General features: G+C 45.9%; 1 protein-coding gene across 6 annotated transcripts in view; it reads right to left on the minus strand.

Annotated features, from left to right (window-relative positions):
* Nucleotides 1-1,280: 1,280 nt before the first annotated feature.
* The window catches only part of ADAMTS9 (ADAM metallopeptidase with thrombospondin type 1 motif 9), a 224,177-nt gene continuing 206,260 nt past the window's right edge, over nt 1,281-19,197 (minus strand). For all 6 annotated transcript variants that reach the window (XR_010947101.1, XR_010947102.1, XR_010947103.1 and 3 more), the window contains one exon: nt 1,281-2,742. The gene's annotated coding sequence lies outside the window, so the exon portion shown is untranslated. The remainder of the gene's footprint in view (nt 2,743-19,197) is intronic.

The following is a 19,197-nucleotide window of genomic DNA, read 5'->3' on the forward strand; positions in this document are numbered from 1 at the left end:
CCTTATTGGCTGTGTGCGCAGGCTTTCAATGGGAAAGATATACCTAACGGGGATTGTTCAAGGGAAATGTTGTACGGTGTCTGATGTGGTTCCCACCCCAAGACATAAGGAATCTGCCATAAAACCACAATATTCGCAGATACTTGCCAGGCTTAGATCCCGGAAGGCGGCTGGGCTTTGTGTCCAGGCTGGCAAAGAGCCAGCTCTGAGCTGACTTCTGGTGACAAGAAGGCAGCCTAAACCTGGGCCTCGAGAGTCAAAACTCAACCACAGCAGCACTAAGTATGTTCATGGGTCAGAGTGCATTGGAGCACATGTGCTGGGCTCAGGGCACCCTGATGGAGACCCACTGGATTGAGGCCTGGGTAAGGCTACCAGCCAAGGTGGCTCCTGTGCTCCAATGAGAATCATTCATTAGCCTCTGTGAACACAGAGGACGATCGAATCCACAATGTCCATGAAAGAAAAAGCGTCCGATTCCAGAAAAAAAGGGGCATGGATTTCACCTCTCCCATTTACCGTTGGCTTCTCCACAGGAAAACACATTTCTTCAAAGGCCCAGAGCTAAGTTATCATTTCAGAGACCCAGAGATCGGGTGTTCTTGACCCATCAAACGGATCAGATTTCTCAAGGTATCAACCAGTTGGCTTGCTCTTACCTGCCATTTTCATGAGGCTTTTTTCCCCTTAAACTAGCAGCCCCCTAACACCAAGCCTGATCTACTATCTTGATGAGACACTTTCCTGATTCTTTCCAGCTGGGAAAGTTTCCTCTGTTGTCTAGGCCAGCAGTTCTCAACGTTGGCTGCACACAGGGACAGCCTGAGGGGTCATCTGCTTTAATATGTCACGTCTGGCCCCATCCCAGTCAATTAAATACGTATTCCTGGGGTGAGACTTGAAAATGGAGTTTTAAAGCTCTCCAGGTGAGTTTAAAGTCCAGTCAGGGTTTAAAACCTCAAATCCATCTCTTTTTCCATGAGTTCTTTCCTCATCTGCGTAGATTCCCCTTCTGTCTGCCGACTTTGCATCGCCCTTATCCCCCACTCCTCCCCTCCGCCTCCCTACTCAAAGTGGACAGTACATCTCTTCTACGTGGGTGAAAGAGGAGGGAAACACAGGGTAGGTAAACACCTCTGATTCCTTGTTCTTCAAAGGTGATGTCAGCAACCAGCAGCCTTGAAATTACTACCTGGAAGCTCACTTACATGACATTATCCTGCTAAATCAGAATCTGCATTTAAACAAAATTCCCCAAGTGGTATGAGTACACATTGGAGTTTGAGAAGCAGTGTTTTAATTAACACATAAGCCCACATCCTCATCCACAGGACCACCCTGAAGGCCTTCCTTGATGCACCAGGACTGGAATTCTATGCTCCAAACCCTGAGTTCTCCAAGACACCGATTCTGTATGAAGCCCTGTCCTAAATGCTGCCATACACACCGGTTCATTTTATCCTTGCGGCAGCTCTGTGACGTCAGTTTAGTATTATCCCTAAATGAAAGAAAACAATGTTCACAGAAGTGACATGATTTGTCCAAGTTAGTAAGTGACAGACTTGAGATTTTGGTAGAGGTCTGTTTGATTCCAAAGTTGGTTCTCTTTACAGTAAAACAGGTGTCAAGGTGCTTCTCCCAGAAATGGGCAGGCACATAGAGCAGATGAGATGGCTCCCGCCATCCTAGCCCTTCTGGCGTTGCACGGAAGCTTCCTAGATTCTCTTTCTGATGATACCAGAGAAGGTGAGATCAGCTGTCCTACTCCAGCGGTGTGTCACTGTCTCACCTTGGAAATGACCGAAAGGAGTGTCAGAATGGTGTTCACGGCACTGCTGAGAATCCTCCAGAGAGCACGGTCTGTTTGGCCCCTTCCTGGTGGAATTCTCCTGGATATGGAGTTCATTTCCTCTCCGGCAGAGAATCGGATCTCTTGAGTATTAAAGCTTATACTTGTCTTTCGTTTTCTCTTCTTCAAGCCAAAAAATCATCAAACCAGATGGCCCTTTCTCTGTCGTGAACAGGACATGTACAGTTTAAAGCAGTTGTAAAAAATGATTGGAACTTAGTTTTGAACAGAACCGAACCTTCCTACTTAGCTTATAGCTGGGGTCAGTACGGCCAAGCCGCTAAGTAAAACTACTTACTCTCTGGCCCACAAAGCCACCTCTTTCATCTTCTAAGCAGGATAATCGATGCCACAGACTAGGTTGAAAACTAGATCTCAGCAGAGGCTCCCGGCATTCCTTGAGCTTGTAAAATGGATGAGTAGACTGAATTGTCCTTTCTTCATAAAGGTGGCTGCTAAGACATGGGTCTGTATCAGTCATGGCAGCCCAGCTGGTAAAACAGTAACTCTCACACGCCAATCCAAAGAGCTGTTAATTTCTTGCTCAGGTCACTGTCCAAGGCCAGGGGAAGGGGTGGGGGCAGCGGTGGGGGAGGGGCTATGCTCGTCTCCACCCAGACATTCAGGCCTAGGATTCTCCAAACGTCTGCATCTGCCATATTCCAGAAGTACACTGTCCAATACAGCAAGTCACTCGTCGTATGTGTTATTTAAATGAAAAGCAAAAATTCACTTCCTCAGTTGCACGAGCCACATTTCCAGTTCTCGATAGCCACACAAGACTAAAAGCTACTGTCCTGGTGCAGAATAGAAGACTTCCATCATTCCAGAAAGTTCTATCGGACAGCTTGCTCTAAACTTCAGGGTCCTTCACTGGATTGTCTGTATCTGGCCTGCAGGAAGGAAGAGGAGAGAGGATGGAGGGTCAGTGAGTATTCAGATCAGGTGGGAATCACAGACATATTTCCCCTCAATTCCACCTGTAAAAACACAAGACCGGGCCCACCTTATGGCAGGGGCACTGGGAAGGGACAAGCAGCCCAGGAAGAAGCACAGAATCATAGACATGGGTGAGGCCTTGGGCATCCTGGTCCTGGTAGCCTTCTCAGATGTGCAATACTCCATTCCTTGTGTTTCTAGTAGAACTAGCCAATCTTCGAAGGAACATTGCCTTATTCTCAATTGTTGTAGATGTTAATTCTTGGTGAAAAACATGGAAATTAAGATGTCGGTGAGGGTTGACTCTTAGGTACAGGAAATCTTTGACAACAGTCAGCCACTTCACCTGATAGAGAAGGCCTCATGACATTCATGTCTTCAATGGCAGACCATGTGGGAAAGGCACTGTTTTTTTTACTCTGAATTGGGGTTGGCATATTCTGTAAAGAGCCAGATAGCAAATATTTTGGGCTCTGCAGGTCATGCAGTCCCTATCACAACAACTCAATTCTATAACTGTTGTGCAAAAGCAGTCAGAGAGGAATGAATGTGACTGAGTTTTACTAAAGCTTTAATGTTTTTCTGTTAAAAAGGTGGTAGGTCAAATTTGGCCTGCAAACTTAGTTTGCTGACCTCTACCCTAAGTCTTTTACCAGGTCCTCTTCACTTTCTAACAAAATAACCCTTTCTTCTGTCCATCCCCTCCTAAAAGGATGGTTAAAAGAAAAATGGAAATAGGGATGCATGCATAGAACCAGCTCTCTGCTGTGCTAAGCACTTTACATGAGTTAGCTGAAGTTCATTTAATTCTCACAACCCTTTAAGTTAGATTTTGTGATGGCCCCATTTTACAGATGAGAAAGCTGAGGCACAGAGATGAAGTGACTTGCCCAGTATCACACAGCAGGTAAACGACAGAACTGGGATCAAAAGCCAGGTTTGGCTGATGCAAATAGCTGAGATTCTAAGTGCATGGCGTATACTTCACTGTAAGTCATTGGGGTGCACGGTGTTATTGTTTAATATCCCCCAACATGCTAATCAGGGAAGAACTTACCTACAGACAATACTAAAGAGGAGGAATTAGATCCAGAGACGGAAAAAAAAAAAAATTATAGACACCAGTTGGTAGTCGGTGGGATTTATTTATGAATACCTATGATGCCTGGGGGGAGGAGGCTAGAAGAATGAGGAGGAACTATGTAAACTATTCAGGGGTCCAAGGTCTTACCATGGCAGATGAAGAAAATCACTACTGTGATGAACACATGGCTTATTAATGTGCCACGGTGGGTGCCCAACTTTAGCCCTCCCCCATCACGTGTGATAAAGAGAATTTTATCTTTGATGTTATCTTCTCCTTTCTCCAGTTCCTGGCTTGAACACAAAAAGCAATATCATGGAATTGGGTATAGAAAAATAGGCCCAGGTGGAATGGAAGAAAGGAGGAAAGATTTTTGTTTGTTACACATTTCCTGGGCTCGCCTGTGTTGTGGAAAGTCTGGGTAGTGGACAAACCAGAGAGAGAAGAGCATCCACAGGGATAAAAATCAATCTACGTACGGAGCTGCTGAGAACGGAAAAAGAAAAGCGCCTGCAGAGGCATGCAGGCTGATCTTGGGGAGATTTAGGGCTGGGACGGTGAATGAGAATTCTGGTATAACTGAGGAGTACAAGAGAATCAAGAAGGAAAGGGAGTGCTTCCCTGGTGGCACAGTGGTTGAGAGTCCGCCTGCCGATGCAGGGGACACGGGTTCGTGCCCCGGTCCAGGAGGATCCCACGTGCCGCAGAGCGGCCGGGCCCGTGAGCCATGGCCGCTGAGCCTGCGCGTCCGGAGCCTGTGCTCCGCAACGGGAGAGGCCACAGCAGTGAGAGGCCCGCGTACCGCAAAAAAAAAAAGGGAAAAGGATTTTGAGAAATGTTACCACGGATAATGAATTGTACCCCTGACAACATTCTTTGGGAGCTGCAGGTGAAGCCCTGAATTATCATTATTATTATTTTTGCTTTTGAAGATGTGGCCCTATGCAGAGATTGGGCCACGTGGGACCATGGAATTTTTATTTGGTTACACACGCAAAGTGACTCCATTTTATTTATTTTTTTAACCTCTGAAATGGTTGGAATTATCCAAGTTGTATGCAAAAGAGAATTATAACAGGCATAGCTGTCCAAGAGTGGAATACAATAGCTCATGAGGTAGAAAATTCTCTTTCTCTAGAAGTGTTCATGTAACCATCTATTGTGAGGTTGAAGGGAGAAATTCATGAGTCATGTGGAAAAAGGGTTCTCCAACCTGATCAAACATCAAAAGAACCAGAGCTTTCACAATCCATCGGCCCAGGACCCTTCTTTTTCTTTAATGGTATGGGACCCTAACCCTTTATAAAGTTTCTCTAGGGGATTCAGAGGTCTGGGAACCAATGATGCCAAGAGTTGGTCAAGGTGACCACTACTGCCTCTTCCAAGTTTGACATGACAGCATCAGCCTCCACAAACCTCTCCTTCATAAAAATATACAATGTATATGGTAGAGATACTTAGCCAATCAAAGCACCTTCTATTAAAAAGGAAGTGTGTCCAAAGGATCTCTCAAATAAATACAGAGAACTAGAAGGCACAAAATCACTAAGAAGTTACATCCTACTTCTTTTCAGATCTGCTTGGATTTTACTGCTGAAAATCCGTAGGTTGAAGCTCTAACCCCCTGCACCTCAGAAGGTGACTGTATTTGGAGATAGGGTCTTTAAAGATGTCATTAAGATAAAATGAGGTCAGATAAGGGATTAATATCTAACATACGTATTTATTTTCATACCCTTTATCCAGGTCTGTGGGGTACCACCCTTTCACTGAATTCACTCCAAAAACCCCTTTCATGGGAAAAGAAAGTCAGATGGACAAAAAAGAGAAAAGAGATTCTCAGGCCTGGCACAAAAATCCTTCTAGAAGTCCAGGTAATCATGGCTAAGAGTTGTATCTGGAAAATGGCAAGTGAATGAAATTTTTATAAACGCAGTCCCACGTGAAAAGCTGTAAGAGAGCTTATGGCAAAGGCTAAGTTAGAAGGATTTTTTTGTAAACTGAGTGTGTATATCAAGGTTTGGGTTTTTAAGGATTTTCTCCTAATTGCAAAAATAATATATATATTTATTGCAGAAAACATAAAACATTGAGAAAAACAGAAGAAAAAAATCTCAAATATTCTCAATTCCATGGAATCTCAATTCCATGACCAGGAGATATTTTAAACATCTTAGAGCATATGTTTCCAAATGAACACAGATGCATATACATATATATGAATATATATGTACATGTAATAAATTGTTTTCAAAAAGTTGGAATCCAACTGTACATATTTCTTTAACATGCTTTTTTCCATTTCATCTATCCTGAGCATTTTCTCACCCTGCAAATATTGTTCTATAGCCAAGTTTCCAAAGGCTACAGAGAATCCTATTAAATCCTGCTGCTGGCCACTGAGGTTGTTTCCAATTTTGATATGATAAATAATGCTACCTGTCCACATTAATGTTATTTTAAAGCAAGACACACAGATATAAGAAGTGATGCCAAGTGAAAGAGTGTCATTGCTAAACGTCGTTTTATTTATCCTAAAACACTGAAGCAATGCTTTGGGAACGGGTTGACTGTTAAGTGTGCAAACACACCCCACTCCTTCTGGAGAGCTGGTGGGATGCTGGGCCAGACAAGCAGATCCCCTCAGGTTCGCCAATGCCCTGTTTGACACTCTGGCTCCCAGACTTAGAAAACCTCTCTCAGTTTCTCCAATAACAATAATACAACAGGGATATAAGAGGGAAAAAAAGTGGGTGGCTTCTGTCTGGGGCTGAACTGTGGCCCCTGAAAATCTATAGATTGAAGCTCTAACCCCCTGCACCTCAGAAGGTGACTGTATTGGGAGACAGGATCTTTAAAGATGTCATTAAGATAAAATGAGGTCAGATAAGGGATTAGTATCTAACATATATAAACAGGTCATACAACTCAGCATCAAAGAAACAAACAACCTGATTAAAAAATGGGCAGAAGAAATGAATAGACATTTTTCCAAAGAGGAAACGCAGAGGGCCAACAGGCACATGAAAAGATGCTCAACTTCGCTACTCATCAGGGAAATGCAAATCAAAACCACAGTGAGATGTCACCTCACCCCTGTCAGAATGGCCATCATCAAAAAGAACACAAATAACAAATGCTGCTGAGGATGTGGAGAAAAGGGAACCCTTGTGCACTGTTGGTGGGAATGTAAATTGGTGCAGCCACTGTGGAAAACAGTATGGAGATTTCTAAAAAAAACTGAAAATAGAACTACCATATGATGCAGCAATTCTACTCTGGTTATATATTCCCAAAGCACTAATTCAAAAAGATACACACCCCAACGTTCATAGCAGCATTATTTACAATAGCCACGACATGGAAACAACCTAAGTTTCCATCAACAGATGAATGAATAAAGAAGATGAGGTGTATATATATATATATATATATACACACACACACACACACACACACACACACACACACATACACACACACACACAATGCAATACTACTGAGCCGTAAAAAAAAAAATGAAATTTTTCCATTTGCAGCAACATGGAGGGTATTATGCTAAGTGAAATAAGTCAGACAGAGAAAGATAAATACTGTATGATATCACTTATATGTGGAATCTAAAAAATACAACAAACTAGTGAATATAACATAAAAGAAGCCGACTCACGGATATAGAGAACAAGATAGCAGTTACCAGTGGAGAGCAGGGAGGGGCCGTATAAGGGTAGAGGAGGGAGGTACGAACTACTGGGTGTAAGATAGGCTCAAGGATGTACTGCACAACAAGGGGAAGACAGCCAAAATTTGTAATAACTGTAAATGGAAAGTAACCTTTAAAAGTTACATAAAAATTTTTAAAAAAAGATAAAATGAGGTCACATGGGTGGGCTTTAATCCAATATGACTGTGTCCTTTTTTTTTTTATGACTGTGTCCTCTCACCGCTGTGGCCTCTCCCGTTGTGGAGCACAGGCTCCCGACGCGCAGGCTCAGCTGTGTCCTTCTAAGAAGAGGAGATTAGTACACAGACACACAGAGGGAAGATCATGGGAAGACACAGGGAGAAGACAGGCAGTCATCACATGCCAGGAGAGACACTTCAGAAGAAACCAATCCTGCTGACACCTTGATCTCAGACTTCCAGCCTCCAGAATCGTGAGAGAACGCATTTCTGATGTTTAAGCCACCCAGTTTGTGGTGCTTTGTTATGGCAGTTCCAGCAAACAAATACAGCTCCCTAACTCTTCTTAAGAGAAATTCTGTTAAAATGATTTTTTCCTTATAAAAGTAATAAACACCCCCCTTTTATTCCAGGGGAGTCAAACCCTTAAGAGCAGGCAGCTGTAGAGTCAGAGAAATGAGACATTTGGAGACACAGGACTCAGGAGCTATACTGACCTTCAGTATAACCTTGATGTATGTGGCTCTCAGCATCCTTATATTGAAAATAAAGATCCTAACTCCTGTGATAAGTAACACCCACCTCCGGGCGGACACTGAACATGACAAATGTGAAAATCACCGAGCACAGGATGTAGCAGCACTGCATGAACGCTATTAGCCCGTGGCCTGGGCGAGCTCATCTCCATCCCAGCACATAAAGTGGGTCATGAGCAACCATACAATTTTTACAAAGAGAACTATGTGCTCAGAGCTTTTTGCTTTAAGGCAGACTTGCTTTGTTTAGCCCACACAATGCTTTTTAAAACTTCACATTGGTTGTCAATATTTTAAAAATAGGAGGTGCTACATGGATTCTGGAGTTCTGCCTTTTTTGAAGAATCAGAAGATCTGGCAGTGCCGGGTCCTATTCTCTTATGGTCGTGTTCAGCCGGGGCCACCTAGCAACTGCCCAGATGTCTGGCTCACTATGGTCCTCGGGCACAGAACTCATCCGTGTCACCTGCCAGGCCCGGTATTGAATTTGTAACCCAAGGCTTAATGTATAGACTAATTTTTATAAATAAAATACACACACATATATATATACATACACACAGAGAACATGTGTGTGTGTGTTAAGTCACATACCTCATGACTTCATTATTTCAACACCTCTTCCTTTTAAAAAATCCACTTTGACTCAGGACACATATCTGTGATTCAACAAAACTGAAATCTAAAAATGCTATCACCCCGTACATCCCGGAAAAATGAGTGAAACTTTACCATTTCCCTAATCAGATCTATCATTTTACACATGAGGTCACACAGCTAGTTTACAAACAGAAATTTAGCTCTGGAAGAGGGCTCACAAATTGTCTAGTCTTCGTAAACCCTCACTTTGCTAGAAACCTCAGGGATTAAGGAAAAGGTTTTGTTATCTGATTCTATTTTTATGAGAAATAAAAGAGAGAGAGAAAGAAATGCAAACATTTAATTAGTCGTGTTTCTTTCTTTCCCTCCCAGCAATCCCCAAGAATCACCAAGATGCTCCCAGGTATTCCTAAAACAGGTTCACCTCCTCCCAGCCCTGTGAACCCCTGCGCTGTCTCGTATGAGTTGCTAGGTAACTGAAGAAGATTTATGCACATCTATCGTTAATTTCAAAGACAGTTTTCAGCTCTGCCATAAACAGCACGAGAAGCAGACACCACACTCGCCTAAGAGAGACTCCTCTCGCCTTCCCTGAGATGAGGCATTCCAGGGCACGTCTGCAAGATACAATATATCCTGGTAAAGGTCCAACTGTCTGCAAAAGCAGTTCAGCAAATCTGAGACATCTGGGCCCAGCTCCAGTGCCCTCTCGTGCCTCCAGTGCCAAATCCATCAGAAGTTTCATTCAAAGACCATGGTCTGCCCTCTTCGTTTGTCTGTGTGAAATCTAATCTTGTGCTTTTCTCCCCTGTCCTTCCCAGCAGCACCAATATTCAGTCTTGGAATGGAAAACTTTGTATCCCAGAATTATCTGCAAAATTATTTCTCAAGCCAGTGGTTTCATTACCTTTTTAAAGGCTCCTGTTAAGCACAAGTATCATTTATACTGGTTTGGATGACATGTACGGCTTTTATTGCCACTGCGTGGTAAGTGATGGGTGGACTCAATTTATATGATGGCCCCCCCAAACCAAAGTTTTATAGAGAGATCATAGTTATAGGGATCTTGTACATTTGGGAAGCAGTTCATGTTTTACTAGGAGCTTCCCTGAGCATCCCACCATGGCATCCTTGCTGCAACTCCATGAGAGGCCTGGTTCATGGCATTGCCACTTCTGGCTTAGATGACTTCCAGGGTTCAAAAGTCGGCCAACTGATGGTCCAGCTTTGTTGATTCCTAATTTCTCTTCCACATAGGCTCCCAGGAGATCGCTCTAAAACAGAAACCTGAACACGCCGATTTAAACCAGCCAATGACAGTTCATCATTTACGTGATCCAAGTTCACATTCCTTAGCATGAAGACAAGGGCATCCGTCATCTAGTCCCTCTCTCTTCATCTCGTCTCCCCTCACACTCATCTGATGTTTTGCATCCCACCGGCACTGCCTTTGGTACAGTTCCCTGTACGTCACACTGTTTCTGACCCCGGGGCCTTGATCACAGTGTTTACTCTGCTTCCAAAGCATACACTCCCAGCATCCAATTCCTACAGCATCTCCTCCAGGAAACATTCTCTGATGCCCCTTCCCCACCTCATCCTGGCTGAGTTAGATGCCCCTCCCCTGTGCTTCCAGAATACTCAGGACGTAGCTCTCTCAGTGCATCTGTGGAATTGCTTTATAATGTTCTGTTCATCTGTCTCCCTCACTATATGCTTGAGTTTTTCCAAGGCAGTGTCTATATACCATCTACTTCCTTTTGGTATCCGCAGAGCCTAGCACAGTATCTACCTTCATGGTCCTCATTGTGTTGAAGGGAAGGCGTGAAGAAAAAAGGGAGAGAGATTGTAAGAGGGAGGCCAGTAGCACCATCAGCCTGATTCACAGATAAGGCAACCCAGGCTCTGAGACCCCAGGCAACACATTTAACAAGCAGAAGATCCGGAATGTGAAGAGGGAGAAGGATCTTTAGAAATGATCCAACCCATCCTTTAATATAGTGGAAACAGCTCCTGCTTGATTACTTCCAAGGATGGGGCGCTCGTTGCCTCTCCTCTGTCAGCCATGCCCGTTGTCGGTCAGCTAGACTGTGAGACAGTTCTTTCTTGGGTGGTGCGGAAACCAGTTTCCCCATGGTTCGCATCAGCCTGGTTCTGCTTTGGTCTTCTGCTCTCAGACGCTTCCTTTTGGCAGAGCAGAAAACTCAGCCTTCCCAGTGCGTGGAGAAAGCACCCTCAAGTTGTTCCTGCCTCTCTCAATCATCATCAAAAATGCAAAAATAACCAGATTCCTGGCCTGAACATACACGCTTTCCATGCACTCTCTAATCCAAACCTCCCTGAAACGCAGTGGAAAAACATGTCCAAGATCACACAGCTAGACTGCCACACATCAGGCCTAGACCCCGAGGGATGCACTCCAAGTTTATGTATTTAACTACCGCACAATACTCTTGCCTGGGTGAGCCCTTCAGCCGTCCGACAGTGAAAAGCTAAGCAGATTAAAGGTACGTAATTCACACACTCTCCCTGTTTTTTGTTTTTTGGTTTTTTTTCTTTCTCTAATACCAGCTTGAGGGGGATCTCTCTCCTCTGAGGTTTGTTTTTAAAAATGAGTTTCTTTCTTATCTCTCCTTTCTCCCCAGCCCCAGGAAAAAGATCACTGGGTTGCCGGCTCTGCAAACGCGGTGTTATTCACGGGGTGCTACACCAGGACAAGCCAACTCATTAGTTTCAAAGCCTCAAATTAATCTTACATTACTGTTCCCGAAGGTGAAAGGTCATTTTTTTATCTTCTTAGCTGTATCCACCCCACCCCCCCACCGCCCCCACCCTGGGAGGAAACTGGATCTTTATGCAGGAAGAGACCCCTCCCTCACTGGACCAGCTGTTTATGTTTCTCTTCTTTGTTGTGAGTGAAATTGTACACAGAGGGGCGGGATTGTTTGAAAAACCCAGAGGTTGTTTTAAAAGTAGGAGAGTTTTGTAAACCATGGGGCAGAGACATGATGAAGAGGCTGGCACTGGGAGTGTTGAAAAAAGCTAGAGACAGTTGGCTCTGCCAGAAGGAAGCCCATGGCAACTAGAAGCAAAGTCCCTTCTCTGCCCTCCAGTTTTGCAATCCCCCCTCTGGCACCCCCTAGTGGCAGAACCTAGCATGGCACCAGGTGGCTGGGAGAAAGGACAGTTTCGGCCACCAAACAGTGGTGACTTTGAGGCTGAGAGACGACAGTTTAATAACTGGCACTAGCCACTGTACCTAGAGCAAGGCTATGTGCTAAATGCGATCAGCCTGGTGTGCGGAGCTGCTGGTGGGATGGCAGTGCTCCACGTTCATGGAATGGTCCAAGCTCGGTCCTAATAACCTCCCAAATCATGAGAGGGACACAGAATGAGACGTGGTTCCCAGGTTGGGCTGCCCCAGTTACACTGAAATTCCTTCTGGGTAGCCCTGGCCGGATCAAAGCTGCATTGAGGAGGGGAAGAACGCTGCATTGAACACTGCCTGCTCGTGTTCACAAGAGCTATTGTCTCATCCCTAATGGTGAAATTGGAGCGAATACATGGACCAGTGTTTGCCTTCCCTCACCCAGGCCTTCTTCCAACATTCTCTCCCAGCCCCACAGGGAGATGTGGCATTTAAGGGAGGGTGGGGAGAGGAGTGTGATGGGTGACCCCTGAGGAAGAGAGAAAAGGTAGCCTTCTCTTTACATCTCTAAGTGTTTCTCCCTGACAGAAGCCCTGGAGAAAGCACAGGCTGTCGTGCAGCTGTGGGGTATGATACTGCCAGAATGAGACAGAAATGTGTCCTTTCCCAGCTGTCCATCAAAAGTTCCCCATGAATATCTTGGAGCCAAAAGTCATTCCTTAAAGATAGCAGCCGCTAAACAGAGCAGGGAAAAGGTCAAGAGAGAAGGTGGGATTTGGAGGAAGCAGGCAAAATACAGCCACTTGAGTTTTTAATTCAACTTCATTTTAAATGATATTCAGGAGGAAGTTGAATGACCCCATGAAAAGGGGCAAGGGGGTTATATTTATTGCATGTGATGCTTCCAATTCAGTTTATTTCTCTCTCAAAGACAGAGATGCAGCAGGGCGCGAACCGCACCAGAGATGAAAGCCCCAGGAGTGCAACTGAGGACTGGGGCTGGAAAGAAAGAACGGCTCTCGATCAGGTCCAGGTGTGGACCCAGCAATTATTCCAGCCACTACTTTTCACCTCCAAGTGGAGCTGGCATGGCGGGGAAGGAGGGCAAGTTGCCAAGTAGTAACCTGCCAGTTGGTTGAAGCCACCTAACCCATTCCAGCCTGGAAAGGGATGGAAGTTAGGGACAAGGTCATGTTAACTTGGGTGGCTCATCAAACACTGGCTCCTGGGCCTCCCTACCTGGCCAATTGATGACTGGTTCTTAGCTCCAGTTGAGCTCCACCCTACACCGATGGGTGTAGACATGAACAAGCCTGGTTCCTGGCTGAACATGGAGCCAAGGGTACAGGTTTCTACGTCCTCTCCAGGGATGCGGTATTGAGAGTCAGTCACTCTGCCTGCTCAGCATTTCTACCTTCTCCTGGTAAGAGCAGCGTGAGTTTCCTCTGGGAGATCACTGCTTCTTCACTTTCAGCAATTATGTCTTGGTTCTAGATTCTTCTCTTTCCCCCTCACCCCAGCTCTAGGAAGAGACCTAAGTCTGGCCAACTGAAATCAATCTTGGGATTTTTGTTGGAACCATCAGGAAGGAAAAGTTCTCTTCTGGGAGCGGCGGTTGGGAGAATAGCTTGTGCATCCCTCACCTATGGCCACGAGGCTACATCACAGACCCTCCCACAGCTCAGGGGCACAGTAAGCACTGCTGTCACACTGACGGCTCTGTGGATTCGCTGGCACACTTCTGCCTCTGGCTCACATCTGTGGTCGGTGGGGCAGCTCTGCTCTAAATGTCTTTTTTCCCTCCAGGACCAGCAGGCTACCTGCGGCATACTCTCACGCTGAATCCAGAAGCGTAAGAGCAGGCAATTCTTCTTAAGGGCGAGGCTCGAAACTGGCACACTGTCATTGCCAAGCACATGCTTTTGGCCAGAAGCGGTTACATGGTCACGCCCAACATCAGCGGTGGATGCAGTCACCGGCTGGGGGTAGGCACGCAGGAAGGGTGCCGAACTGGGAGGCTTTGTGCAATCACGTTACACCACCTTCCCTGGTGGCCGCTTTACCACCTGATGGGACCCGTCTGCCTGAATGAAGCCACCAGAAAAGAGAGCAAAGGCAAGAGTTGGAGACATAAATGTGATAATATCGTTGGAGTCCCTGAATCCTGCTGTGTGTCCTGACTTTTCACTTACTTTAATTGTTTAAGTCCGTTTCAATTGGGTTTCTGTTGTTTGCAACAAAAAGACACCTGACTGATCTGTATCAGTCAGGACACTCGGGAAGTCTACAGTGTCAAGCCAGAGAGACGAGAGGCAGGATCCCAAGAGAAGGCAAGATAGAACAAGCGGGTTCTAGAAGCTGAGCCCAGAATGGCTGCCAGAGGCCACTGGGCTTGGATCGTGACGCCTCTCACGAGATGCCCACAGAAGGCCAGTGGGAGCGCTAGAGGACACTGCCATTTGATCACTGTGGACCAAAGGACTACGTGGGCTCTTGTTTCTCCAGCATCTGACAGAAACAGATGAAGCCGAGCAGAGGAGGCCCTGCTGACTCAGCCGCGCTGCCCCTCCCCAGCAAAGGAAAAACAACTTAAGTTCAGGAAAAGTACCACCAGGACTTCTAGGGTTGTAGGTACTAGACAAAGTCCTTGAACCTGTGATTCTGAAAAAGGAACCAAAGATTTGAGAGGAGCAAATGAGACCCTTGGCCTAAGAGGAAGGATCACAAGGACGCTCATATCTAAATAGTCTTAGCAACAACATTAACTCCAGACAGTACTATTTATTGAAAATGAGCCGCACGCCAAGCACAGGGCTAAGGAATTGTCATGTATTAGGACACCTGATCCTGTCGAGAAACCCGAGAGGGTATTTTATCGCCATTTGACAAACAAGGAAGATGGAGTTAGAGACGTTCCATCCCTGTCCAAGGTCCTCGGGCTGAACCTCTGTCCTGCCCCAGAGCCCCTGAAGTTTAGACCAGGCTGCGAGCCTCCCTCACTACGATTTTCTTTGTTCTTTCTGGCCTCAGAGCCCGCAGGGACCTTTTAATTAATACTTCCTTCCCTTGCCCTTTTATAGCCTACTGTTCTTTGAAATGGGGGTCCAACATCACACTGGAGAGAAAAATACCCTCTCTGTCAAAAACTTTGCTAGAGTCTCACTCTGGAGGACAGTTGTGGTTTCCTGCCCACACCCAGCCCCTCTTCCTCCGGTTAAGAGCACCCAGGTTTCCTTTGGGGAATCATCTCCCATCCCTCAGTTCAGGTGACTGAGGTGGGCCTGGACCCACACAGGTGATGCTGCACCCCTGCTCCCTACTCTAGGGCTGGGCATCTGAGCCTCAGCTCCCCACTGGTGCAGTCCATGACGTGAGTCAGAGAGGTACATGATACGCTGGGGCCAGAGTCTACTAGCTGGGCAACCTTGGGCCACTTACCTAAGCACTTCTGTGCCTCAGTCTTTCCGTCTGTAAAATGGGATGATAATAATATCCTCCCCTGCAACCTCTGTAGAGTTGTTATGAGGAAGCATTAAGATGATGCATGTAAAGAACGCTTTACACACCCTCAGCAAGATACAGCCGGGATCACTGCTAATCCAGGCATGGGCACACTACCTGTCCAGGCTGATGGGAATCTTTGCTAGGATTTTATTGGAAGTACTGAGCAAGTCGCATTCCCCACCCCGTCCCTCCTTCCTCCTTCTCTCTCTGGTGGGGATATTAGGCAGTGGGCTGTGGACCTGGAACAGATAGTGGGAAGGAGAGTGGAGAGGTGCAGAGACAGATTTTTCTCAGCTTTGTTCGGGGACCTGGGTCTGGCTGTGCTTGCGGTCACCACTCCCCTGGGCTTGGAGGTAGCGTGTGCCAATGATTCCCTTTGTGGGGAAAACCAGTTTTCGATGGAGTCAGGGTGGGAACGGGGCAGCAGAGTGGAAAGGGTAAGGATTGCTGGAATATGTTCAGACCTCAGCATCTTCTGACTTTTCTCTCCTCTCTCAACCCACGAGACACACAGAGCAGTAAACTAGGACAGGGGGGGAAAATATAGAACCTTTATGGTATTTAATCTTTCCTTCCCTCCCGCCCTCAAGTCAGGCCAAAGGACACAGTCACTTTGGTACAACACATAGCCGGGTACGCATCTCAGCTCAGCCATTCCCCCAATTATGAAAACATGGACAGTTTCTGCAAAGCTCTGGTTCAACCATACGAAATGATCATTTTTGCAGGTCAAGAAATGGTTGAATATTGACAGTTTCACACTGATCAACCTAATAGTTCCCATCTGAATGGGGTTTTGCTAGGATTAAATAAGATGATACATGTGCATTTCTTAGCACGATGCCTGGCACTGAGGTACTGACTATTAAGTGTTAATTGCTACTACTACAGTGATGATGATGGTGATGATGATGAAGAAACAGTCACAAATCAAGGAAAAGAGAAACAGCCTCAGCTAACAGCAGCAGTTTTCCAACTTGACTGAAAATTCTGCTTATTTTCCCCTAAATCTTGCTCTTTGGGATTTTTGCAATTTCTGTCTTCATCCGGACAGGGAGGCAAAAGGTTCACAAAATAAACCAGGACCCTTCAGGCCTCAGTGTCTCTTCTTTATTGAGAAGAGCCCCTGGAAAGCTCAGGGTTGTGAGAAGTTCTGATGACGGGGAGGGAGAAGAGGACAGGGGAGGGAGGAGGGGCTGTTTGAGAATCGTCACTCATATATATATATATATATATATATATATATATTTTTTTTTTTTTTTTTTTTGCGGTATGTGGGCCTCTCACTGTTGTGGCCTCTCCCGTTGTGGAGCACAGGCTACGGATGCGCAGGCTCAGCGGCCATGGCTCACGGGCCCAGCTGCTCCACGGCATGTGGGATCTTCCCGGACCGGGGCACGAACCCACATCCCCTGCATTGGCAGGCAGACTCTCAACCGCTGCGCCACCAGGGAAGCCCGTCACTGATATTTTTAAATATCTTGACGTCAATAAAAGAGCTTCCAGTTCAGTGACAACTGAGGCTTTTGTTTTGATCATGGGCTTCTCACCCACCAGCCAGTTATTCTGGTTAAAGCAGAGCATTTGTTTTCTGAAAGGTGACGATTGGATGCATAGCTGTTCTCATTTCCTGAGCCTTCCAGGTGCGGCCACCAAGTTATATTTAGGCTGTGCCTCCCAGCTTGGGGCCTTTGGACACATTATCCCCTGAATCCAAATGCTTTCCCCTCCTTCTGCACCCTCATTCACTCGTACAGCACTCTCGCTTCAGTGCGACCTTGTGGTGTGTTTTTAGACACTCCAGATCCATCGGCCCTTTGTGATTTGCCCACATATTACTTGCTAATTCCCAGTGGTTTTTGTCACTGGACACCAAGCTCCAGAGGACAGGTGCTGACTGGGTTGACTTTATTCTGCAATGTCCCCAGGACCTCTCCTGAGGCATGGCCCATGGTGGATACTCAGCAATATATGTTAAATTACAAATTCATCTTTCAGTAATTAATAATAGTTCATTCAGGGCTTCCCTGGTGGCACAGTGGTTGAGAGTCCGCCTGCCGATGCAGGGGACGCGGGTTCATGCCCCGGTCTGGGAAGATCCCACATGCCGCGGAGCGGCTGGGCCCGTGAACCATGGCCGCTGAGCCTGCGCGTCTGGAGCCTGTGCTCCGCAACGGGAGAGGCCGCAACAGTGAGAGGCCCGTGTACAGCGCAAAAAAAAAAAAAAAAAAATAGTTCATTCAATAAATTCATTAATCAGTGACAGAGGCTTGGAACTTCCCCATGGGAAACAAGGTAAGTTTTTGAATTGGGATGCAGGGGATGGTAGCAAGGATGCCACCTGGTCCTCCGTCTGACAGGAGAACAAGAGGAAGGGAAAATCCTTTGATTTGAACATATTCCAACTCGTGATATCTGGGAAAGGGGACTGAAAGACATTTCCAGCATTGTGTAAAGTGTCCTACCCATGCAACACAGACAAATGGGAACCAATCCTGAACTTCAGACATGACTAATAGCGTAGAACGAGCAAGTGTCAGTGATTCGTTTGAAGTGAACAATGATAGTGCAGAACGGAGGAATTCTACATTAGAATTAGTTGGGGGTAAAGGTAAGGGACACGTCCTCCATCACCAGGAGACGGCGTCCTAATCACGGATCCGTGGGTAGGCCTGGGCTAGCGGCAGTGCTGGTATTTACACCCAGTTGGCCAGAGTTATTGGATTTTGCAAAAAGGAACAACAATCCCAGCAGATGTAGGGAGGGAACATTTTGTTTAGGCTACACTCACCAATCAAACTCTAATTAATCTGCTGTCCATGGCTATCTCGCCTGCGAGACAGGGAGCCTCCCAAGGTCAGAAACTGGGCCTTGCCTTACTTTTCATTTTCTGTTCTCTGGAAGCAGTGTCTTCGGATGAACAAATGAATGATTCCTATTACTGCCACATGGCCTCTCTCCCCCAGTGAAACAAAGTACAACCCGAATCTACAGGTCAAGATAATTCTCACTCCATAAAATCCCCATTATCGAGAAACACCTGTTTACAGAATACTTACAGTGTACTAGGCGGCATCCTGTACTCTGAAAGGCACACGGCGACTATAGGCTCCAAGAGTTTAATTACCTGATTAGACAATACAAAGTAAAAACTCTTTTGGATTCCTGTAACAGAAACTCACTCAATTTAACTCAACTAAGAAAAAAAGAAAAGAAAAGGTTATGGAATCCAAGTTTAGGCACCAGAGATTAGCCTGGTGACACAGGCATGAGAACCAAAAAACCAAGAACAGAGGTGACCGCACTGCCTCACTCAGGCCGTTGCATCCACTTACTCATCTTGCATGTGACCCAAGATGGCGGCCAGCCCTAACTCTACATTATGACCTTGAAGGTCAAGTGCTCACCGTAACTGATTCATCATGGCTGTGGAAGGTGTAGATCACATGATTCGCTGCCTACCTACCTCGACTATGGGCAAGCTGCCCCCAGAAGGCATGGCAAACAGTACTGACATTTCAAATAAAGGCAAAACGATCCACAAACAGGAAAAGATAAGGTAGGAAGGGGCAAAGAGCACAGGGTATAAAAATTGAAGTTTTGGTTTCTGCAAAAGGAAATGCAGCAGAGAGAA

The sequence above is a fragment of the Pseudorca crassidens genome, chromosome 10 (genome assembly GCF_039906515.1).
Source record: "Pseudorca crassidens isolate mPseCra1 chromosome 10, mPseCra1.hap1, whole genome shotgun sequence".
Taxonomy (NCBI): Eukaryota; Metazoa; Chordata; class Mammalia; order Artiodactyla; family Delphinidae; genus Pseudorca; species Pseudorca crassidens.